Source organism: Bubalus kerabau, chromosome 19, assembly GCF_029407905.1.
Source record: "Bubalus kerabau isolate K-KA32 ecotype Philippines breed swamp buffalo chromosome 19, PCC_UOA_SB_1v2, whole genome shotgun sequence".
NCBI classification, from domain to species: Eukaryota; Metazoa; Chordata; class Mammalia; order Artiodactyla; family Bovidae; genus Bubalus; species Bubalus kerabau.
In genome coordinates this window covers 42,610,711-42,636,824 of record NC_073642.1, presented here as the reverse complement: position 1 = coordinate 42,636,824, position 26,114 = coordinate 42,610,711, and the positions used below count along the sequence as shown (strand labels likewise).

At 39.4% G+C, this 26,114-nt stretch overlaps 1 protein-coding gene across 2 annotated transcripts in view; it reads right to left on the bottom strand.

Annotated features, from left to right (window-relative positions):
• NUBPL (NUBP iron-sulfur cluster assembly factor, mitochondrial) overlaps positions 1–26,114 on the bottom strand; it is a 245,750-nt gene that overhangs the window by 167,388 nt on the left and 52,248 nt on the right. The gene's annotated exons all lie outside the window — the stretch shown is intronic.

Below are 26,114 nucleotides of genomic sequence, written 5' to 3'. Positions count from 1 at the left end.
TCACTTTCTCACCATCCACTTTCATATTCCTTCTTTTCTTTCTAAAACGAAGAACCTTTCTTAGGAGAAATAAGGTGCAAGGAGTTGTATCCACTATTGTTCTTTCAGGAGAACTTCAAGTGGTTTGGGGAGACAAAGTAGTTCCACCAATTAATAGTACCTAGGAAAGGTTTTGAATACCCTACCAGCTTACCTAAAAGAAAAGAATTTAGAGAGAAGATGAGTAAAGGTGAGAATAAAATGGGTCAAAATTCACGTGAAAACCTGGATAGCCCAAAAGTAGTAATACTGTAAATATTAATAGAAGTAGAAAGGAACGACATCTCGAATTCAGAGAAGGGAGCAAAAAGTATGAACACAAAGACAATTCTTCAGTGCTTTTATTGTATATCTATTAATCATGGAGAAGGAAATGGCAACCCACTCCAGTGTTCCTGCCTGGGAAATCCCATGGACAGAGGAGCCTGGTGGGCTACAGTCCATGGGGTCGCAAAGGGTCGGACACACTGAGCACCTAATACACCTATCAATCAACATTACAATTTCACTTATCTCCAGAGTACTTTTCATTTTTGTACCACCTTAGAGCCTTACTATACCATCCCAGGAATCCACTTATCTAAGAACTGAAAGCCATTCAAGCAAATCTTTCTCAAAATCTAACCCTTTTCCCAATTAAAACACTGCCTCTTTCTTTTCCAACCCATTCCTTCCCTCAATTTAAAAGTCTCCTTTTCTCATGTGGGTGGCTTCCCTTAGGAAAAGAATCTGCTATGAGTAAGCCACATTGAGAACTTAAGCTTTGTAGAGGATATATATATATTTTAAATAGAAGCTGCTCTCTAGTATAATATAAATAAGATAATATATAAAAGATATTTTGGAGGAAGGATTACTATCTCAAATTCTTACCAATCTAGAGCTATGATTTTCTGATTTTCTTCATTTAGCTAGTGTGTGTGTGTGCATGTGTGTATGTGCATGCTCACTCACTCAGTTGTGTCCAACTCTTGCTTCCCCATGGACTGCAGCCCATCAGGCTCCTCTGTCCATGGAATTTTCCAGGCAAGAATACTGGAGCAGGTTGCCATTTCCTTCTCCAGGGGATCTTCCCAATCCAGAGATCGAAACCACGTCTCTCGCATCTCCTGCACTGGCAGGCAGATTCTTTACCACTGCACCACCTAACTACTTAGCAAATATTTACTGAGTAACTAGAAATACAGGGACAAACTTGGCATCCTACATTTGAATCTTGTCAATTTATACTGCAGAGTTTAACAAGAAGAAGTGAAAGGAGGACTAGAAAAAAACAGGTGATAACAGGACTACAGGTAAGGATGATAAATACTTGCTTCACATACTCCAACAACCCATACACCACAATTCCTGGGCTTCAGCCTACTTTACACCTGCTTTGGCATCACTAACTGAGCACTAACTGATCACTAACTGACCACATTTTTTATTGCTGCAATCAGATATGGATAAGAATTTTTTCAACATTATGTTCCAGATAACAAGTTAGTATTTAAGTTGAAAACTATGTGTTATCTCCAAGTTAATGGAGTAGTCAGGCATCTGTGAAGGAAAAATTTTTTAAGATGACAGAAGGAACCACTTACATTCAGTGTAGAAGAATAACAAAAATAGAAGTTATGTGTCATACAGCACCGTATAGATACTTTACAGATATTTACCATATTTCACTGAATCCTTATAACAATCCTATGAGGCAGTACTATTTCCATTTTACAGTTGAGGAAAGTTGAAGGCTGTCCCCAGTCTCTAATGCCTTTCTTGCATGGCAGCCTCCAAACCAGCTCTCCATAGCCATCCCCTCTTCTAATCTCCTCCAGCATCAAACACTTAACAAATGGGTGGGATGCATGGAGATAGTAACATGGAAACATACATTACCATATGGAAAATAAATAGCCAGTGGGAATTTGCTGTATGACTCAGTGAACTCAAACCAAGGCTCTATAACAACCTAGAGGGGTGGGATGGGGTGGGAGGTGGGAGGGATGTTCAAGAAGAGGACATAGGTATACCTACAGCTGATTCATGTTGACATTAGGCAGAAACCAACACAACCAGGGACGGCGGAGCCTGGTGGGCTGCCGTCTATGGGGTCGCACAGAGCCGGACACAACTGAGGCGACTTAGCAGCAGCAGCAACAACACAATATTGTGAAGCAATTTTCCTTCAATTACAAGTAAATAAATTTATTTCTATTTAAATGTTACCCTGTATGATTATTTATCTTTTTCATGCCTCTTTCTTGCCTCTCCAACCAATACCATATTCTTCTTGCTCAGTATAGTTGGTACTCAAAACTACATGTTAACATAATGGCCAAAACACTTCTATAAATAGGTAAACAGTCAAAAGTAAACAGATGTAAAGTAAACCTGCACACCCTATATTTGGTCACTCAGGCATTTTCAGTACAGTAAAATATTATTATTACCACTTTTTTATTATTAATATTTTCTTTATAAGTTGTAGCATGCAAACACTTCATTGTGGCATGTGGTATCTAGTTCCCCCAACCAGGGATTGAATCCAGACCCCCTGCTTTGAGACCATAGAGTCCCAGCCACTGGACCACTAGGGAAGGCCCCAGGAAAGCTAATTTATTATAAGAAATTAGCCACTTATAGCTGTGGCCTTGAAAAGTTGCCTTCATATGACGCATGAAGTATTTATATGTCATACTTCTTATAACATAGTCGAACATCAGAAAACTAAATTGCCCAAAGTTAAACAGCTAGCAACGAAACGAGTAAGGATTTGAGTCTAGGCTTGTTTCATACTAAGTCTCATATTCTTACCACACACATCTCCAAAGAAGCAGAAGGTTTAATTAAGGTCATGCCAACATACATGAGATCAGAAGATAAAACACAGTTTAAAGAGCAGCAAATATAGGAGCATGTTTTCTTTATATTGCTTGATGATGCCCAGACAAGTTTCCTGAAATGATTTAACTCTGAAAGACCAAGTTATTCTATAATTAATGTGTATCATCTTTTAAGCCAACAGAAAAGTCTTAACTGGGGTTATGGCTGTAAAATTATAATTGACTATTTTGGGTTATTTTGATATATCTTTTATATAAATTTCTGTAATCCCTATTTTCTATTTATATGGTGACATTTCCAGCCTTCTTATCAAATTTATATGACATATAAAACTGGTTTTATTAACCCACCAAGCTTTTAAAAATCTCAAATTCATTTTTGAGCAGCTACAGCAAGCTCCAAGTACAGGGGATTCAGGAGCTGGAATTTGAAACATACTAGCAATACATGCCCACAAGGCAAAATAAGAGAATTTAGCAGCAAATTAGCAAAACAGGAGTGACATACTGGGACAAAAGCTATCTTAGCCATATGACAAGGGCTTAACACAAAACTGAGCTTCATATAGTAACTAAAATACATATTAATGTGTATACTGTGAAGCAACAAAACATAAAAAAGTTAGACAAAATTATGACTGCCAACATTTAAAAAACACAAGAATACAAAATACAATAGAGAAAATAAATAGATGTACAGCCAAAGACAACACTCTGGTTACAGTACACTCTTCACATTAGTGTGGTTAAAATGATACATTAAACTCAAGTTAAGAGGAAAGGAAAAGATACAAGGCATAAAAATGAAAAATCCATCTTAAGAAGACTACTGGGGGAAAAAAAAAAAAAAAACAGACCTAACATGACAGCAACAAAAAAAAGCCATAATAAAGATAAAGCTAAAAATGTTAGTCTTTCAGTTGTGTTCGATTCTTTGAGATCCCATAGACTACAGTCCCGGAGAAGGCAATAGCACCCCATTCCAGTACTCTTGCCTAGAAAATCCCATGGACGGAGGAGCCTGGAAGGCTGCAATCCAAGGGGGTCGCGGAGGGTTGGACATGACTGAGCAACTTCACTTTCACTTTTCACTTTCATGCACTGGAGAAGGAAATGGCAACCCACTCCAGTGTTCTTGCCTGGAGAATCCCAGGGACGGGGGAGCCTGGTAGGCTGCCATCTATGGGATCACACAGAGTCGGACACGACTGAAGTGACTTAGCAGCAGCAGCAGTAGCAGCAGACTACAGTCCGACAAACTCCTCTGTCCATGGAATTCTCCAGGCAAGACTACTGGAATGGGTAGCCATTCCCTACTACAGGGGATCTTCCCAACCCAGGGATCAAACCCGGGTCTCCTGCCTTGCATTCTTGACCATTTGAGCCACCAAGAAAGCCCAAAGGTATAGCTAAGAAATGTAAATAAACATAAATTACAATAAAAACATTAAAAACTAGGAAATAAAAGAAATAATACATTTACAAATACTAAGAGGCCAACTCCTTTCAATAAGCATTTTGCATATACAATAAAAGCCTTACCATTACACATTAAGTTATACTAGATATCTGGGAACTTATATGAACGGTCCATATATCAGAGTATATAGATAAGAAAACAGAAAAAAAAAAAAGAATTAATAGGAAGCAGAGTCACTAATGTCTGTGACCCCACAGTAATCTGAAAACTATTCAAAAAGGTAATGAAACTTTGTAATGTTAGAAAGCTTTTTATTTTGGTTATGGGCTACCATTAAAGCATTTATAAAATAGTAACATTTAAAAATTCCATTCTCTACCACTTAAAATTACAGGCAATTAACTTATATAAAAGTTGCAACCCTACAAAAGACTAAATATAAATTACATTTCTGTAAAAATGAGTTTTATTTTAAGGTATCAATGAACACTCACCACTTAAAGAGATTTCTTTCCATTCACTCTCTCATTCAACATATTAGTCAGCATCTACCATATACGAAGGGCCTTCCCTGGTTGCTCAGTGATAAAGAATCCACTTGCCAATGCAGGAGACACAGGTTCAACCCCTGGGTTGGGAAGATCCTCTGGAAAAGGAAATGGCAACCCATTCCAGTATAGCTGCCTGGGAAATCCCACGGACAGAGGAGCATGGCAGGCTATAGTCCAATGAGTCACAAAAGAGTTGGACACAACTGATTGAGTCTCCTAACAGCAAAGAGCTAAGCTTGTCAAAGTCTCATGAAAGATATGCAAATATTAAAGCAATTATTTACTCCCCCTTGACAATATAAAATGTACACTTAAAAGCATTTAAACAACTAATGTCAGCAGTCTCAACTCCAGGTGCACAGCATGTTATCTCCTCATTATCTCCAATTATACAGTTAGGTAAATTAAGTTGTCTAAAATATTTAAAACTATATTTAGAAATCAAATAAACCTGACACTCTCAAACCTTACAAATGCCTGACAGGGTAGCCTTACCAACTACCAAAATCACTCTAAATACCCAAGTAACTCTTGTAAATTTAACAAACAGAAATAATAAATGAAATAAATCCAAGTATCTTGAATGCTCTAACACTTTAGAAACTTAACCAAATTATTTTAAAACTTTCAGTTAAAATCTTCCTAAATGTACTGTAGCAGCAAACTGGGGGAAAAAAACAAAACCCTGGTTCCTGAACACCTTGTGGAGTAAGACTGTCTTATCAGTCCTGTATGGATGCATCCAAATTCTTCTGTGAAAGAGAAATAAACTACCTTGTTTAAGCCAACATTGTGTTGTGTTTCCTTTCACCCACGATCAAAAATAATACTAATTAATACATAACATATGTTTAATATCAATGAAACGTTTCAAATTAAAATTACAAAGTTAACATGAGATTCTCTAATATGTTTAATTCTCTTAAATGCTTCCAACACCTTTAAAAACAAATACACATATATAGTACCACAATGATTATAAAACTTTTTCTTAAACAACACAAAAATGTTAATACTAATAGATGTGATTTGTTCCATAAGACAGCACATTTACCACGATATGGTTTAGGAGTACAGTTTATCAGTCAGCGTTAAACAGGGTCACAGAACCCAGGGTCTTCTTCCAGGAGAGTTCTGCTTGGCTAGCACGCTAAGTTTTGTTGTGTTGTTTTTGTTGTTTTAATAGTTCTAGGGCTTTTCAGGCCAATGGTTTTTCTTACACCTCAATATATCATGCTTCTTTAATTTTTTTAAGCAACCTCCCAATACATCACTTAGTTGCCTGTTTGATTTGCTAACAGTCTGTACGGTGGTGTGCTGGTAAAGAACCCATCTGCCAATGCAGGAGACACGAGTTCAATAGTGTCTCATGGGAAGATCCCTTGGAGAACGGAATGGCAACCCACTCCAGTATTCTCGCCTGGAGAATTCCATGGACAGAGGAACCTGGTGGGTTATAGTCCACTGGGTCGCAAGAGTTCAACATGACCTAGTGACCAAACAACAACAGTCTGTATACTATACTCAGATTCAACCAATATCATTAGTGACTGACTGGATTCTGCCTTCTTTCCTCATCTTTCTCATCTGGCTCAATGCCACAATGCTACATTCATTTTATTGGCAGGAGAGACACAACAGAGAAATTTTAATTTATTGCTGTTGCTTTTACAAATGATAATCAAAAATTATGACAGAAATCAATTCTTTAAAACAGAAGCTTACATGTCTACCATTATTGATTACTTGATTTCCACAGCTGGCTACTTATACAGTCTTACTTACCATAAAGTTCAGTTCACTTCAGTCACTCAGTCCTGTCTGACTCTTTGCAACCCCATGGACTGCAACACGCCAGGCCTCCCTGCCCATCACCAACTTACAGAGCTTGCTAAAATTCATGTCCATCAAGTCAGTGATGCCATCCAACCATCTCATCCTCTGTCGTCCTGCCTTCAGTCTTTCCCAGCATCCAGGTCTTTTCCAATGAGTTGGTTCTTTTCATCAGGTAGCCAAGGTATTGGAGCTTCAGCTTAAGCATCAGTCCTTCCAATGACTATTCAGGACTGATTTCCTTTAGCATGGACTGGTTGGATCTCCTTGCAGTCCAAGGGACTCTCAAGAGTCTTCTCCAACACCACAGTTCAAAAGCATCAATTTTTCGGTGCTCAGCTTTCTTTACAGTCCAACTCTCACATCCATACATGACTACTGGAAAAAACATAGCCTTCACTCAATGGACCTTTGTCGGCAAAGTAAAGTCTCTGCTTTTTAACACAGTCTCAGGTTGGTCATAGCTTCTCTTCCAAGGAGCAAGTGTCTTTTAATTTCATGGCTGAAGTCACCATCTGCAGTTATTTTGGCACCCAAGAAAATAAAGTCAGCCACTGTTTCCCTACTGTTTCCCCATCTATTTCCCATAAAGTGATAGGATCAGCTTCCATGATCTTAGTTTTTTGAATGTTGAATTTTAAGCCAGCTTACTCACTCTCCTCTTTTTCACCCTCATCAATAGGCTCTTTAGTTCTTCTTCACTTACTGCCATAAGGGTGGTGTCATCTGCATATCTGAGGTTATTGATATTTCTCCCGGAAATCTTGATTCCAGCTGTGCTTCTTCCAGCCCAGCGTTTCTCATGATGTACTCTGCATATAAGTTAAATAAACAGGGTGACAATATACAGCCTTGACGTGCTCCTTTTCCTATTTGGAACCAGTCTGTTGTTCCATATCCAGTTCTAACTGTTGCTTCCTGACCTGCATACAGATTTCTCAAGAGGCATGTCAGGTGGTCTGGTATTTCCGACTCTTTCAGAATTTTCCACAGTTTATTGTGATCCACACAGTCAAAGGCTTTGGCATAGTCAATAAAGCAGAAATAGACCTTTTTCTGGAACTCTCCTGCTTTTTCGATGATCCAGCAGATGTTGGCAATGTGATCTCTGGTTCCTCTGCCTTTTCTAAAACCAGCTTGAACATCTGAAAGTTCATGGTTCAGATATTGCTGAAGCCTGGCTTGGAGAATTTTGAGCATTACTTTACTAGCGTGTGAGATGATTGCAATCATGTGGTAGTTTGAACATTCTTTGGCATTGCTTTTCTTTGTTTTTCCATAGACCACATCAAAAGCAGATCAGAAAGAGGAAGTGGGGAGTGGTTAGGGCATTTCATTTCCTGACTTTCCCTCTGTAGGATGATCTTCAGCTGGCTGGGTACCTCTGCTGCTGCTGCTGCTGCTGCTGCTGCTAAGTCACTTCAGTCGTGTCCGACTCTATGCGACCCCATAGACAGCAGCCCACCAGGCTGCCCCATCCCTGGGATTCTCCAGGCAAGAACACTGGAGTAGGTTGCCATTTCCTTCTCCAATGAATGAAAGTGAAAAGTGAAAGTGAAGTCGCTCAGTTGTGTCCGACTCTTCGAGACCCCATGGACTGCAGCCTACCAGGCTCCTCCGCCAATGGGATTTTCCAGGCAAGAGTACTGGAGTGGGGTGCCATTGCCTTCTCTGCTGGGTACCTCTACCGAGTGCCAATGCTTCTCCCAAAGCAGCCATCTCTACAAGAACAGTCTCCTTCCAGGCTTAACATGCTCCCTCCTCTAACCTCTTCAGGCCTAGAAGTAGTAGCCACTATCAACAGTTACTACTTCCATTGTTATCAACAGTTATTATCCTACCTCTTGTGGTTTTCCCTCCCACACTTCTACAGATTTACAAACAGTCCCTTTCAAATAATTTTAAAAGCACACTTCTGTGTTTTTGGTGAAAAGTGATCCCAGGGAACAGTTGCTTGAAATACTGATTTTGCTGTTGTTCAGTCATTCAGTCATGTCCGACTCTTTGCAATCCCATGGATGGTAGCATGCCAGGCTTCCCTGTCTTTTATTTTCTTCTGGAGTTTGCTCAAACTCATGTCCATTGAGTCAGTGATGCCATCCATCCATCTCATCCTCTGTCGTCCCCTTTTCCTCCTGCCAATCTTTCTCAGCATCAGGGTCTTTTCCAATTATTAGTTGGCTCTTCGCATCAGGTGGCCAAAGTATTGGAGCTTCAGCTTCTGCGTCAGTCCTTCCAATAAATATTCATGGTTGATTTCCTTTAGGATTGACTGGTTTGATCTCCCTGCTGTCCAAGGGACTCTCAAGAATATTCTTTAGCACCAGAGATTGAAAGTATTGATTCTTCAGCTCTCAGCCTTCTTTATGGTCCAGCTCTCACATCTGTACATGACTACTGGAAAAACCATAGCTTTGACTATATGGACCTTTGTCTGCAAAGTGTTGTCTCTGCTTCTTAATACACTAAGTTTATCACAGCTTTTCTTTGAAATGAGATTGAGATTACTCTAGAAACTCAGGAATAATCTCCACAGTGAGAGAAAATGGGGCCAAAGGTAATGCATTTAACGTTATAAAGATTAATGATTATACAAATCAGATGAAGGGCAAACTGGGAGATAGTGTGGTGTGATATATAATTTTATGGCAATTAGCCAGAATCGCAGGGTACACAGATATTTGGTTTAACATTATTCTGGGTGTGCCTGTGAGGGTGCTTCTGGGTGGGATTAATATTTGAATCAACAGACTGAATAAAGCAGATTACCTTCCCCAGTTTAGGTGAAGTGAAGTTAAAGCTGTTTAGTCGTGCCCAACTCTTTGCAACTCCACGGACTATACATACAGTCTGTGGAATTCTCTAGGCCAGCATATTGGATGGGTAGCCTTTCCCTTCTCTGGGGGATCTTCCCAACCCAGGGATCGAGGGATCAAACCCAGGTCTCCTGCATTGCAGCTGAATTCTTTACCAGCTGAGCCACAAGGGAAGCCCAAAAATATTGGAGTGGGTAGCCTATCCCTTCTCCAGCAGATTTTCCCAACCCAGGAATCGAACTGGGGTCTCCTGCACTGCAGGCAGATTCTTTACCAGCTGAGCTATCAGGGAAGCCCCTGAGGGCAATGTAGGTGGGCCTCATCCATTCCATTGAAGGCCTCAATAGAATAAAAACGCCGAGTTAGGGAGAATATCTTCTCTCTGCCAGTCCTCAAGCTGGAACATCAGTCTTCTCCTGCCTCCAGACTCAGACTGGAATTCACATCATCAGCTCTCCTAGTTCTCAAATGTGTGGACTTGGACTGAAACTATACCATCAGCTCTTCTGGGTCTCCAGCTTGCTGACTGCACATCTTGGGACTTCTTGGCCTTCTTAACCACATAAGTCAATTCCCTATTATCCATCTATCTATCTGTATCTCCTATTGGTTCTGTTTCTCTAAAGAATCCAGATTAATACAAATGGCTATGGAACTTAACTGCTACAAAAAAAAAAAAAAAAAGTGATTGTAAAATTGTGGACTCATTTGACTTCCTAGAGAGTACATAGGAAGGAAAAAGAAAAGCTATGAACATATCTTTGCTTCTGGCAATAAAAACTAACAGTAGTATTTACCCTATAAATACCCCCAGCCTCAGGATCCCACCCCACCAACACACACACACATGGAAAAACTACACATTTTCAGACACAGGACAACAGGAAGGAAGCCCACAATCCTTGAAAGAAGGGAAAGCAGAAGACGAGCCCTACGACTGCCCCAGTTTAGTGCCCTTGAAGGACTTTCCAGACTGTGGCACAGGAAGAGGGAATTCAAACAAAGCCCAGTAACATGGTGAATTGAGAAAAAAATAATCAAGAGTTAAGTGAAGCAAAGGCAGCAAGTATTTATGGGGCAGAATATCAGAGAGGAGGAAGCAACACAGAGAACTGCAGAGAACTGCACAGGGGACCTGAGGAGTCGCTGTTGAGTATTCATCTGCACATGAGTAAGAGGAAATTCCCCGGGACCAAGGAAAGAATCAGCAGGAAGCTGCAAACTGTACAATTTCCCAAGATCACATATGGCTGGGAACATTTGCTATGTTCCCACCAGCCAGAGAGGAAAGATTTACCAATACATGGTAGAGTCCTCTGGAAGTAATCACAGTAGTATTGGGGTAAATTAGCCCTGGACTGAAGTCTGTTCTGGACCCACTCTAAGTTTAAAAGTTATCCTCAAAGAATCAAACTGATTCCAAATAACTTAATTATATATAACAGGAACTGGCAAACTTTTTTTGTAAAGAACCAGACAGTAAATATTTTAGTCTCTTTTACATGGTTGGACCTCATGAACTGGGCAATGTATGTCAAGATATCCATGACAATTGAAGCTGACTATTTTCCTAAAACCATTCCCATTTATTGTATAAATAAACTAAGGCTTGGAGAATATAAGTCAACTTGCTCAAAGTAAATGAAGGTAATAACATAGCCTGCAGTCAAGATCTGACTCCAAGTCTCTCAGACTGTGAAATCCATGGTAACAATTCTGTATTACTACCTCCCTTGTAATAAGCCTTTTGCTATCCCAGTCTAACAGATAAATTTCATCACAGCATGAAAGTTGCTCAGTTGTGTCCGGCTCTTTGCAATCCCATGGACTATATAGTGCATGGAATTCTCCTGGCCAGAATACTGGAGTGGGTAGCCATTCCCTTCTCCAGGAGATCTTCCCAACCCAGGGATCAAGCCCAAGTCTCCCGCATTGCAGGTAGATTCTTTACCAGCTGAGCCACCAGGGAAGCCCAAGAATACTGCAGTGAGTAGCCTATCCCTTTTCCAGCAAGTCTTCCTGACCCAGGAATCGAACCAGGATCTTCTGCATTGCAGGCAGATTCTTTACAAATGATGCTGTCATCTTAATTGATGCATCCTCTGTCACTATCAACTACTTGTAATAACAGTGAAAGGCAGTGAGCATTTACTAGGAACCTTTAAATTTATTTTTTTACTTATTTTTTATACAGCCTTTAAAGTTGTAGACCTTGCCCATGGGCAGTAAATGGTGACATCAGAAATGGGGGTTGGATTAGTGAGATCCCAAAGCCTAGTATCTTTCTACCACAGCACACTGTCTTAACAGCAGCACAAATCACAGGCCTCAGAGTGGTCCAAAATTGAGAAGTGTAAGAAAAACTGTGTCCTAAACCACAGAAAGGAAAGAAGGAATGCAACGGGAAACTGAATGGCTATTTGGGAGGGGAAAAGCTTCACTGTGAAGTATGATGTATTCTCTGGGCTTCTTGGCTCATTATCATTTCCGTTTCCATTAAGGTCCAGTTTAATTCTATCAAATTCACAAAGACATTTTCTACTTCTCCTTGCCCTCTCTAGTCTCCTATATTCTCCAAAGCAATCATGTAATAGCATAAAATATATTATATTGCTATTTCTGAGTGTATATTAATCAGATTATAAGCAGCTTTGAGGACATCTTTTGTATCTTATAGCCTATATTCTAACATGACTGCAGTGTCTGCGTTGATAAAGATCATATTCAAGTATTATACTTTTGAAAAATTAATTAGAAATTTTTAAAAAATAGGTTATCAAGTCCAGGTATAAACAAAATAAATGGAGAGAAAAGTCCCAGTGCAAATCTACAGGACTTCTTTATAAAGAGCCACATTTAAATAATATTTCCAGACTTCCGACACAAACTAATTCAGTTGCAAAGCACTCATTTCCACATTACTTTAAAAAAGGAAGAAAAAAATGAGGTCAATAATTTCCTGAAATCCATAACAAGCATTACTAAACCAGAAACCAAGAATTCTGACGTCAGGTTGAAGAATGTCCTACTAAACAAGTAGGTCTCCAAGCACACTCTCTGGTCCTCTAGAGATCCCAGAAAACCTTTCAGATGATCCAAGAGGGGAAGACTATTTTCATAAAAGTACTAAGATATCATTTGGCCTTCCACTCAGTCAACTTTTGCACTGATGGTCCAAAAGCCATGATGGGTACTAGAAACTAATGATGCCTTAGCACAAATCAAGGCAATTGCACCAAATGTACTAGCAGTCATCAGACTCTCCCCCACCATGAACTGCAGTAAAAATAAAGGCCAGGCCTGGATGAAGCAGTGAAATTTACTTATTAAATCTTGACCCTTGAGTACACATCTTTTTAAAATTCTGTGTGACAACACAGAAAATACATATAAAGCATCTCTGCAGCACACAATTACAATTGCCAAGGGAAAGCACTTGTATAATTGTTTGAGCTGTAAGCTAACTGGCTGTATTTTTCATGGACCACCATTTTTACCTGAAAGACAAATTTAAAGACCACATAGATGACAAACCTGTGGTTGCCAAGGGGGAGAAGGCTGGGAGGGAAGGAATGGAAATTTGGGATTAACAAACTATCATATATAGAACTGATAAACAGCAAGGTCCCAATGTCGAGCACAAGGAACTATATTCAATATCCTGTGAGAAGCCATAATGGAAAGTGTATATGTATACACACAACACACACACACAAATGTATCTGAATCACTTTGATGTACAGTAGAAACACAACATTATAAATCAACTATACTTCAATAACATAAACTTTAAAATGAAACTATTACTTCTCAAATTTCGGTGTAGCATCAAAGAAAACCGACACTTATTTGAAATAACTACTAAAATATCATTCTCTTTTTCTAACTACATGTCTGTGTGAGACTGGAATTTTCTCATATATTTCAGCCAAAATTTTGCAACAGACAGAACGAAAAACGAGTTATGAAAGTCAAGCAGTTTTCTATCAGGTCAGACATATAAATGATTTACAAAAGTATAAAACAATGCCACTTTTCTCACTGATGTTTTACTTCAGAAAATACTTTTCATTAAAATGTTATTTATGTTAATAAGTATGAGCTTGATGTTATTTTTAATGAATTAATAAAGTTTTTTTTAAATTTCTCAGTCTTAACTCTAACTTGATAAATATCAGTAAATATAACCTCCTGTGTAGCTCAGCTGGTAAAGAATCCACCTGCAATGCAGGAAACCCCAGTTTAATTGCTGGGTCAGGAAGATCCCCTGGAGAAGGGATAGGCTACCCACTCCAGTATTCTTGGGCTTCCCTGGTGGCTCAGATGGTAAAGAATCTGCCTGCAATGCAGGGAACCTGGATTCGAACCCTGGGGGTTGGGAAGATTGAGGGCATGGCAACCCACTCCAGTGTTTTTGCCTGGAGAATCCCCATGCACAGAAGAGTATGGCAGGCTACAGGCCATGGGGTTGCAAAGAATCAGACATGACTGAGCAACTAAGCACAGCACACACATTAGCAAAAGCTGTGTGGGATCCTCGATCATTTTTAAGAGCATAAAAGGCCCCACAGACCAGAAGGTTTGAGAACTACTATAGTGTGTGCTGTGCATTGTGCTCAGTCGCTCAGTCATGTCCCACTCTTTGTGACCAACACTCAGAAGAATATGAAGATAAATAAACAGTTTATAATCTAAATATTAAAAATTAAAAAACACAAATTTGTGAGGAAAAAATCTCACTTCACTTCTGGTCACACCCAGGGTTAGGATGTAAGGAGATGACTATCATTTATTTTGGAGGAAACAGATAGATAAGAGGAAAATCCAACTCTAGGATAAACTTATGGATTCTCCAGAAAAATTCCCAACTCCCCACAGCCCTCAGTTATAACTACCATTTCCTATCTCTGCTTGGAATTACAAAGAAACATAAGTGGGTAGAGAGGAAAGAGAAACGTCACAGAAATGAGACAAGCCTCAGGCACATTCTAAACAAAGGGCTGTGTTGGGGTGGAGACAGAAGGCGGTAGTTTACATTGTGATTTATAAGTGAAACATCCCATACATACTGCTCATGGCAGAACATATCACCCATAGTCCCAATGGCCATTTTTAACACTGAAATTAAAAAATAAACATAATCTTTCCATTATTTGTTTTCAATATGCCCAAGTCTTTTGCTCTTTCAAGCCTTCTCAGGATCCAGGGCTGGCTGTACGTACTACATCACAGGAAGATTAGAAGGTCCTCTCCATGGTTCTCTGATCATACCTCTTCATATGTTACATTGCGTGCTGATATTTCCCGTCTCTCCCACTGTAAGCACCTCAAGAATAGAGTTTACATCTTACTCATCTTTTTCCCCTGGAGCACAGCATAGTACCATTATAGGCATGCTCAGTTTCCAAATGATTGATTTCCCAGAGGCCAAATGTAAATATTTTATAAAATACATTTCTTCAAGTAGCACAACACAAGTTGTGCACATTTACAAAACAGTAGTTTCATAAACTGAAAACAGAAATATTATCAAATTTAAAATACATAATTTTTAATACTTATCTAAATTAGCCTCTCTAAAAATGCTGACCCCATGCAACCCCATGGACTTGCAACCCATGGACTGAGCCTACCAGGCTCCTCTGTCCACGGGATTGTCAAGGCAAAAGTACTGGAGTGGGTTGCCATTTCCTTCTCCGGGGGATCTTCCTGACCCTGACCTAGGTCTCCCACATTGCAGGCAGATGCTTTACCTTCTGAGCCACCAGGGAAGCCAAAAAATGTTGACCACTTCATCCTAAAGCTCCCCCTTGGCTTCCAGGATGCCATTTCTTCCTGCCTTCTTCTTAGTTCTCTGGTCACTCCTTGTCAGTCTTTCTCTGATCACCTTAGGTTATTTCCCCAAAATTCTATTCTCAGCCCTATACAGTACTGCAATCTCTCTGAAATTCTTTTGGGTTACATTATCTAAATCAGGAATTCTCAACTCCAGCAGAAGTGACATTTCGGACCAGATAATAATTTATTGACTTCCCTAGTGGCTCAGTTGATAAAGAATTTGCCTGCAATGCAGGAGACCCAGATTCAATCCCATCCCCTGGAGAAGGAAATGGCAACCCACTCTGGTAATTCTTGCCTGGAGAATTCCATGGACAGAAGAGCCTGGTGGGCTATAGCCCATGGGGTCACAAGAGTCAGACACACTTAGCGACTAAACCATCACCAATAATTTATTATTATTGTGCTTTGTGCATTACAGGATATGTGCATTGCAGGATATCTAGCAGCATCTCTGGTGTCTACCCACTACATTCCCCCCAGTTACAACAACCAAAAACATCTCTAGTCATTTTTGACAGCACATTTTCATATTGGCTCTCCCTCCTTTTCTCCTTCCTCAGTCCAGTTTTACTCTCTAATAAATTATTAGTGTGCAGGGCTCTGCTTTCTGGGGAACCCAGTTTTTCCAAGAAGAGTCTGTGGTTTGTATATTGCAAGGGAGATCCCAAAGCCCATCAAACTGCAAGCTGCTATTTCTGCTTTCCTTTCCTTAACTGAAATACCTCAGTGACAGCAGAATAAAATCAAAACTTACTGTCACTGATTCCTCACTCACCATGTCTCCAAACCTATTACAAATAACAAGTTCCAGAATAAACAGTCTCGAATAACATCTTTACACTAATACATTCACAGAATAATCGTTGTCCATGCGCTATTTTAGCCTGGCAATGAAGACAGTCTGAGGAAAGGCAGGATGATGCATGCTGAGGTTCCAGTTCCTCTTCTTTTCCCAGGCTGTTCTGTCTCAGAGCAGGGACTGTGAACTCTGTCCTTTTCATCATGGCCCAAATTCAGGCCCCACAATCCTCTACCTCTTATAGCTAACCAGAGCTATACTCAACATTTAAGTTAAAATATGAGGCAAGAGTGGCACTGTCCTACACACTGAAACAATGTGAACAACCATTTCACTCCATGTAACATAGTTCTCAAATGTCAAATTACTAACCATATAGGTTCTTTCTCTTTTCCGAAAAATGGAAAAAAGTGGTGTAAGAATCATTCATCTACCACAAAGACTAATGGCTAAGAAAATACCTTAAAACAGTCTACATTATTCATTAAAAAAATTATATATATATATATATATATTATGATTGCAAATTAAGTTACTCACATACCCAAAGTAGAAAATAAAGTATGCATCTAATGTACAAGAAATTTAACAGAAAACTTCTTCTTTTATTCAACTAAGATTGACTGAGCATCTACTATATAACCAAGTGTAAGTGAAACTGAGCCAGAACGCCTCAGCTTTGTGGATATTCTACTGTCCGGTAGAGGAGACTGAAAAAATTAAGCAGATAACTTACCCTTGCAATTGCAGTAAGGAGAGTAAGGAGTGAGAGAAGGAGTCATAGAAGAAGAATCATTAAAATTCAGACTTGATAGTAGAAATTAGTTGTGGAGGCGGGGTGGAAGACACTAGAAATGTAAGGTGTCTCAGGGAGAGAGAATATACTATGTGAGGGTCCTCAGCACTTCTGTGCTGGCATTTTTGAGAAACAGAGGCCACTGAGACTGGTATTTGCTGAATAACAGAACAAGGTTATTGGAACTAAGGCAGTAGAAGTAAATAGAAGGCAGGGACCAAATCACAGAGGTGTTTATAACATTGATAATGTTACAAATGGTAATACAGGTAGCAATAACAATAAGAATTTAAAATATAATAAGCTCTGTCACTTTTTGTGACAGAAAAATATAATTTTGGGCTATAATTCATAACAACTTGTATACTAGTGAAGTTTCCAAACTGAACAACAGAGAAAGTTTACAGCAAAGCTTACGAAGTCTCCCAAATAAACCTCACTATTCTATTTTCTCCCAGTTCTGTAATGATTGCTCTTTTACAGAGCAAGTTGACTCACTGGGTTGAGACCATAGACATACTGAAGAAACCCTATACTGTTAAGCCTAGTACAGTTAATACTGTCAAAAAATATACCCAGTTTTTTCCCTTTTGTAATGGTGGTAAAACATTCATAACATAAAATTTACCATCATTAAGTATACAAAAGAGTGATATTAAATATAATGTTGTCCAACCATCACTACCATCCCTCTCCATAATTCTTTTCATCTTAAAAAACTGAAACTCTATACCTACCAAACAATAATTCCCCATTTCCCTTTCCCCCCAGCTCCTGGCAACTACCATTCTACTTTCTGTCCTTATAAAACTGACTACTCTAAGTACCTTATGTAAGGGGAATCATACACTATTTCTCTTTTTATGACTGGTTTTACTTCATTTAGCATTAACATCCTCATGATTCATCCATGTTTCAGGTTATGTCAGAATTATCTCTTTAAGGCTGACTAATACTACATTGTATGTATATATCACATTTAAATTCATTCACTCATGGACACATGGGTAGCTTCTGCATTTTATCTACTGTGGATAACGCTATGAACATGGGTATACAAAATCTATCCAATCTTAAAGAACAAGATGGCATTTCAATGCATTACCCTATATAGATGTGTCACGCGAGTGTATGTTCCTCGGTTCTTTGTCTCATCACAACAAAGATTTGGAGCAACGGACATTAAAGCCCTCGGCGCATCACAGCTCTCGGGTCTTGGACAAACCATGTTACAGCTCTTAGGCAAATCAGTGTTACAGCTCCATTTTATTTAGAAGATAGCAGGAGAATCCAAGACTCGAAGAGAAGGGAGTGGAGGAGTGCGTGGGGAGGGAGAAAGAGAGAGAGAGAAAGAGAGAGAGAGAGAGCGCGCGTGCATGCACGTGGGAGAGAGAGTCGGAGAGAAAGCGCTTTGGCTCCTCCTTTTATATGTTTTTTCTTCCACCTGGGCCTGCCCTATGCAAATTGGGCTTAGCCAGGAGTGCTGTTTGTTCTGTTTGTTCTGCCTGAAGTCTTCACTCTGGTCCTCGGACCTTCCTTGTCTTTTAGCCACCGCCATTTTGGACTCCTTTTCCCTATTCTACCTACCTAACAGATGTATGCCACATAGACAAAATCTTGGGTGGAAGTGCAGAAAGAAAATGAAAAAGATGCCTCATTTCATTATTTTTGTGTGTGTGTGAAAGTCGGTCTGTCGTGTCCGACGCTTGGAATTCTCCAGGCCAGAATACTAAAGTGAGTTCCTTCTCCAAGGGATCTTCCTAACCCAGGGATCAAACCCAGGTCTCCCACATTGCAGACAGATTCTTAACCAGCTGAGCCACCAGGGATAGCATGTCTAATTTCTCTTCTCTCTTGCTAGCCTCCAAATCCAGACCATCAAAACTTTTCATGCCTCTTAGTATAATTTCATTATTAATGGCCTCTTGCCTTTTGCTCTGGAATCCCCAATTCATGGATGAATTATTTCCCTTATCTTCCACTTCAAAACTCATTTTACGTTCTGCTTTCACCAAACTCTTTTTCCGTCTTAAATGCTTTACTTTCTGTTAGCTCAAAAAGAAAAAAAAAGGAGGAGGGGGGAGCATATGTTTTGTTAAAATATTCCTCAAAGGTTTCTAAAGTAGTCACTGAATTATTAAAGTAACTATGAATCAGCAATAATGTGTTCTGTTCTAAAAAGCAAAAATTCAGAGAATACATACATAAAAACTAGAGTATTACAAACAAAATTGCAAGCTATCCCTCCACAATACCTAATAATAGTAAGTTTCTTTTAATTTTTCTCATTTCAGAGAAGATACTGAAAATGTCCTGATAATGTTGAGAAATACTAAAAATGATCAAAGATTAGGAAATAAGGGGAAAAACAAAAAACAAAACATCTAGTCTATCTGGGGTTAGACTAGAAAAGAGAATATGAACTGAGGTAGAAATTACCAGGGAGCCAGTGCAGAACTCTGAGACCTCAGTTCTGTTTTCAGTAAACATCCTACTCCATTGTCCTGAATTCATAGAATGTGTTTTTAGTCTGATAAATTATCAGCAATCAGATCCAGGGAAGGGTAGTAATTAACTTCTCTTTCATATTGAGTTCAGTTCAGTCGCTCAGTCCTGTCTGACTCTTTGGGACCCCATGGACTGCAGCATGCCAGGCCTCCCTGTCCATCACCAACTCCTGGAGTTTACTCAAACTCATGTCCATTGAGTTGGTGATGCCATCCAACCATCTCATCCTCTGTCATCCCCTTCTCCTCCGGCCTTCAATCTTTCCCAGCATCAGGGTCTTTTCAAATGACTCAGTTCTTCGTATCAGGTGGACAAAGTATTGGAGTTTCAGCTTCAACATCAGTCCTTCCAATGAATATTCAGGACTGATTTAATTTAGGATGGACTGGTTAGATCTCCTTGCAGCCCAAGGGACTCTCAAGAGTCTTCTCCAACACCACAGTTCAAAAGCATCAATTCTTCAGCACTCAGTTTTCTTTATAGTCCAACTCTCACATCCATACGTGACCACTGGAAAAACCATACCTTCAAGTCCCCTGACTTCAGCCCTAATTCTTTCTGAGCACCACTCTTCTCCACGGTGAAATAGATATGAGTGAGTAAAGTAAAGTAAATGTCGCTCAGTCGTGTCGATCTTTGCGACCCCATGGATTGTAGCCCACCAGGTTCCTCCGTCCATGGGATTTTCCAGGCAAGAATACTGGAGTGGGTTGCCATTTCCTTCTCCAGGAGATCTTCCCAACCCAAGGATCGAACCCAGTTCTCCCATGTTGTAGGCAGACGCTTTACCGTCTAAGCCACTGGGGAAGTCTAAGAATCATATTATTTAGGAGTGCACATGCCTCAATGGGGGCTTCCCAGTTGCCTTAACTGCCTGTGGCCTCAGCATCGATTCTGGATCAGGAAGATACCCTAGAGAAGGGAAATTGCAACACACTCCAGTATTCTTGCCTGGAGAATCCCATGGACAGAGGAGCCTGGAGCGCTACAGTCCATGGGGTCCCAAGAGTCAGATACAACTTAGCTACTAAACCAACACCAGTATTCTTGCCTGGAGAAATCCATGGAGAGAGGAACCTGGAGGGCTACAGTCCACGGTATCACAAAAAGTCAGATATGAACAAGTGCCTGACTGTGTACACACAGCTACTAAAATACACTTGTTTGTTCTGTAGATAAATAAAGCATTCTTCATGGACTTTATGTGCTACAGCCTTTGGCTAAGATGGTTTGCAGCAGAACAAGTAGAACTCCAAAAAAGAGGCTGCCTATTCTCCAGCTCAGAACTGGCAAAGAAAAAAGGAAAAGGGTTTTACCATACTAAAAAAAGTATTTAGTTCAGACTATTCAATGACCTGTGTAAGAAACAATAAGCCAAGTGAAGGGTGGACTTTTGTCTTGATAAAGTAGGGTGACAGGATTCTTTAAAGAACACAAATCTTATCTCTGAGATATTTTAAAGATAAATATCTTTATCTGAGGTTCCTGACATTGTACAGGAGACAGGGATCAAGACCATCCCCATGGAAAAGGAATGCAAAAAAGCAAAATGGCTGTCTGGGAGGGCTTTACAAATAGCTATGAAAAGAAGAGAAGCGAAAAGCAAAGGAGAAAAGGAAAGATATAAGCATCTGAATGCAGAGTTCCAAAGAATAGCAAGAAGAAATAAGAAAGCCTTCCTCAGCGATCAATGCAAAGAAATAGAGGTAAACAATAGAATGGGAAAGACTAGAGAGCTCTTCAAGAACATTAGAGATACCAAGGGAACATTTCATGCAAAGATGGGCTCGATAAAGGACAGAAATGGTATGGACCTAACAGAAGCAGAAGATATTAAGAAGAGGTGGCAAGAATACAGAGAAGAACTGTACAAAGAAGATCTTCACGACCAAGATAATCACGATGGTGTGATCACTGACCTAGAGCCAGACATCCTGGAATGTGAAGTCAAGTGGGCCTTAGAAAGCATCACTATGAACAAAGCTAGAGGAGGTGACAATATTCCAGTTGAGCTATTCCAAATCCTGAAAGATGATGCTGTGAAAGTGCTGCACTCAATATGCCAGCAAATTTGGAAAACTCAGCAGGGGCCACAGGACTGGAAAAGGTCAGTTTTCATTCCAATCCCAAAGAAAGGCAATGCCAAAGAACGCTCAAACTACCGCACAACTGCACTCATCTCACACGCTAGTAAAGTAATGCTGAAAATTCTCCAAGCCAGGCTTCAGCAATACATGAACCGTGAACTTCCAGACGTTCAAGCTGATTTTAGAAAAGGCAGAGGAACCAGAGATCAAATTGCCAACATCCGCTGGATCATGGAAAAAGCAAGAGAGTTCCAGAAAAACATTCATGTCTGTTTTATTGACTATGTCAAAGCCTTTGACTGTGTGGATCACAATAAACTGTGGAAAATTCTGAAAGAGATGGGAATACCAGACCACCTGACCTGCCTCTTGAGAAATCTGTATGCAGGTCAGGAAGCAACAGTTAGAACTGGACATGGAACAACAGACTGGTTCCAAACAGGAAAAGGAGTCCGTCAAGGCTGTATACTGTCACCCTGCTTATTTAACTTATATGCAGAGTACATCATGAAAAACGCTGGACTGGAAGAAGCACAAGCTGGAATCAAGATTGCTGGGAGAAATATCAATAACCTCAGATATGCAGATGACACCACCCTGATGGCAGAAAGTGAAGAGGAACTAAAAAGCCTCTTGATGAAAATGAAAGAGGAGAGTGAAAAATTTGGCTTAAAGCTCAACATTCAGAAAACGAAGATCATGGCATCTGGTCCCATCACTTCATGGGAAATAGATGGGGAAACAGTGGAAACAATGTCAGACTTTTTTGGGGGGGGCTCCAAACTCACTGCAGATGGTGATTGCAGCCATGATATTAAAACACACTTACTCCTTGGAAGGAAAGTTATGACCAACCTAGATAGCATATTGAAATGCAGAGACATTGCTTTGCCAACAAAGGTCCATCTAGTCCAGGCTATGGTTTTCCCAGTGGTCATGTATGGATGTGAGAGTTGGACTGTGAAGAAAGCTGAGCGCCAAAGAATGGATGCTTTTGAACTGTGGTGTTGGAGAAGACTCTTGAGAGTTCCCTGGACTGCAAGAAGATCCAACCAGTCCATTCTGAAGATCAGCCCTGGGATTTCTTTGGAAGGAATGATGCTAAAGCTGAAACTCCCGTACTTTGGCCACCTCATGCGAAGAGTTGACTCATTGGAAAAGACTCTGATGCTGGGAGGGATTGGGGGCAGGAGGAGAAGGGGACGACAGAGGATGAGATGGCTGGATGGCATCACTGACTCGATGGACGTGAGTCTCAGTGAACTCAGGGAGTTGGTGATGGACAGGGAGGCCGGGCGTGCTGCGATTCATGGGTCGCAAAGAGTCGGACAGGACTGAGCGACTGAACTGAACTGAACTGAAAGCCAGAGTAAACCAAAACAAGATTTACAGATTAACATGATTAAATTAATAAGATTTCAAGATTCCTTCAACTCCTGATTTACACTTTGCTTAATATTCTGGGCTTCCCTGGTAGCTCAGTGGTAAAGAATTCACCTGCTAATGCAGGAGACGTGGGTCCATCCCGGGGTAGGGAAGATCCCTTGGAGAAGGAAATGGCAATTTACTTCAGTATTCTTGCCTGGGAAATCCCATGGACAGAGGAGCCTAGTAGGCTACACAGCCCATGGGGTTGCAAAAGAGTTGGACACAATTCAGTGAGTAAACAACAGCAACAATTTAATATTGTAGGTATAAAACAGATTGTAAACAAAATCCAGGAAGTCAGCAAGAAAAAAGTCATTTCTATAACACCTTGATTATGCAATACATCCCAGAACCCTTTCCAAAGATAATCAGAGGAACTCTAGCATCAGATTAAACCCAAGAGTCCACAAGATAATGACCAGAAGAAGTAAATTATAAATGAGAAATTTTCACTGTAACTACTGCATCCGAATTTAATTATTCAAGTCAGTAACTTCAGTAACACCCCTAACTCTCTGCCTTGGAAGAAAAAAAGGTAATTTCAGAAATAAGTAGAATTCACTCTCATTCTTTATACACTTAAATTACCTTAAGAAAATTTAGTCACTTCTTGATAGCTCTTACTGGAGATGACTGCTATTATAAAAAGTCATTTGCCAAGCTGATTTTCCACATTTTCTCTGTCTCTTCTGTACACACATTCATTTCATAAACTTGGAAAAGCTTATTAAGACAGAGAGAGCAGAATATTGTGACATGAGTGGAAAATCTATCCCCCAACAAAAAAAAGTGAATCCTACTTAAAAAAAAGTCTCATAGTTAATCATTATTAATAAGAACTGTGTCATCCTCAATAAAATTACTTGACATTTCAATTTTAGTAACCTCTTTCCACAGGCCTTAAAATTTTTCCTACTTTATTAGCTAAATATACTATAAGACATTCTTTAGTAAAACTAAGTAGTGATAAATTCACAACTGTGATAAAGAGTGAATTTATCATCATAAAACTGTGAAAGAAAGCAGATGTCTACCAATAAAAGTTAGTTGAGAAAGCTTAGTGAAAATCCTCAACAAAAAAGAGTATTACATTAGTGAATTAACAACACATTTCTGTGTGCAACTACCATGTAATATTTTCTTACAATTTCAAGTGAAAACCTTCCTAGTCAATAATTTCTAGGGGTATAGTTTGGCTATAGTATAATATGAAATCTGCATATTATGTTATTTACAAACTTAAAAAAGAGAAAAATGACTGATATTTGTTCTTTAGACCAAAAAAAGCTTAACTCATAGTAAGATGATAATTTCTCAAACTACACATGGATTTTATTCTAAACTCCATTAGGTTCCCAAAGCAACTGGTCATTTGCAGCCATTATAATGTCAACCTGGTGAGGTTTTTTGTACAGTACTCTCTCTACAAACCAGCTAGACTTTCCATTACCATAATTTTGCATACTGCATACCAACATAGAAAATCACTATTGTCATTTTAAGCTGATAGAAACATTTTCGACCTAAGAAATCCAAAACTATTATAAACAAATTTTTCCTCAATTACTGAATTCACTTCTCTAGAAACAAATGTAAAATTTCCCTTGGTGATCAAGACTAAAATATCATAAGTATAAGAAGTATGGTTTTTCTATAATCTCCTCAAAAAGAAAAAATATAAGAGAATGAATCTGCCAACTTTAACATGGAGTTTTAAAATTAACAAATTGATCAAAACTACATTACCATATGTCTGCTTAAATAATGAACAGAAAAATACAGTCCTGAAGTCCCATTCCCTCTATGGTTGTGTAGCTAAGTCCAAGAACAGGGGAAACATTTATAAAGCTAAGATTCTGCTCACAGTTCTATCTCCCCAAAATCTGAACCACTGAAAACAAATCTTTTTTCTTACTGTTAATAAGATAATTTCATGCTGCACTGTGCTTTCTTTAATAAACAGTAATACAGGATAAATTAAAATGACAAAAACATAGAAAAGTCAAAATGATGCCAATTAAAATACAATGGTAGCAGGTTTATCTAAGATTCAAAAACCAATTTATAAGATGGGCTTTCAAGAATCCCCACTCTTCTAAGTGAATGCCTTAATCTTTCGGTTTATCTCTTATGGGACTTGAGATCTGCTTGTCGACACACAGTCTTTTCAGGCTTTCCAAGATTGCCAGTAGCTCATTTTTGCCAGAAAGTCTATTTAATGGCAGCCAATTTGCAAACATCAAATTTAAGAGTACAGCTTCAGGAAAACAAGAAGAAAGAAATTAAAGTTCACTTCAAGTATTTATACTGGCATAGACTGAACAGACTACTTAAGAAAAAACTGACACCGAGGGCTCCATTTCGCCATCACTCATGCGCTACACGCACTAGCTGTCACGCTCCTTTAATCAAGAGACAGACGTAAGAGTCTATCAGTTAAAGTATACACATGCATTACTTCTTTGTGTAAGTTTGACATTTTGGCTCACGGCACATATTTGTAAACTAAGTACGCATTCCACTAAAAGGGCAAAGAACAAAGAAACTAGAATAAATTAGCTTTCTTTTAAGTTTATATTTTCACAAAACAAGAAAACAGCTTAAGTGGGTGCTTGAAATGTAGGACAGCTAGGGTCCCTTTTATCATCACTAGAGCCTTAAATTCCTTCAAGTAATAGGAAGAATCCTTATTATCTGATAAGCAGTTATTCAGAACTTAACTCTGTAACTGATTTCAACAACTACAGCAGGAATAAAACCACCTTGGTGGTGGTTTAGTCGCTAAATTGTGTCCAACTCTTGATCCCCAGGGACTGCAGCCCACCAGGCTCCTCTGTCCATGGGATTCTCCAGGCAAGAATATTGGAGTGGGTTGCCATTTCCTTCTCCAGGGGACCTTTCTGACCCAGGAATCAAACCTGGGTCTCCAGCATTGCAGGCAGATTCTCTAAAGACTGAGGTATGAGGGAAGCCCATCTCAGCACAAACAAAGGTACCTTAAATAGCAGATAATGTCTTACTATCTAACATTTAATCACAATGACAAAAATAACACCTTCTGTTATGTACACAGAAAATTCAATAAAAACCCTTCATTAAATACATTTTGTCCTAGATTCATGGAAAATAAAAGGTCCAATAAGAAATAAAAGAAATTATTCAATCTCA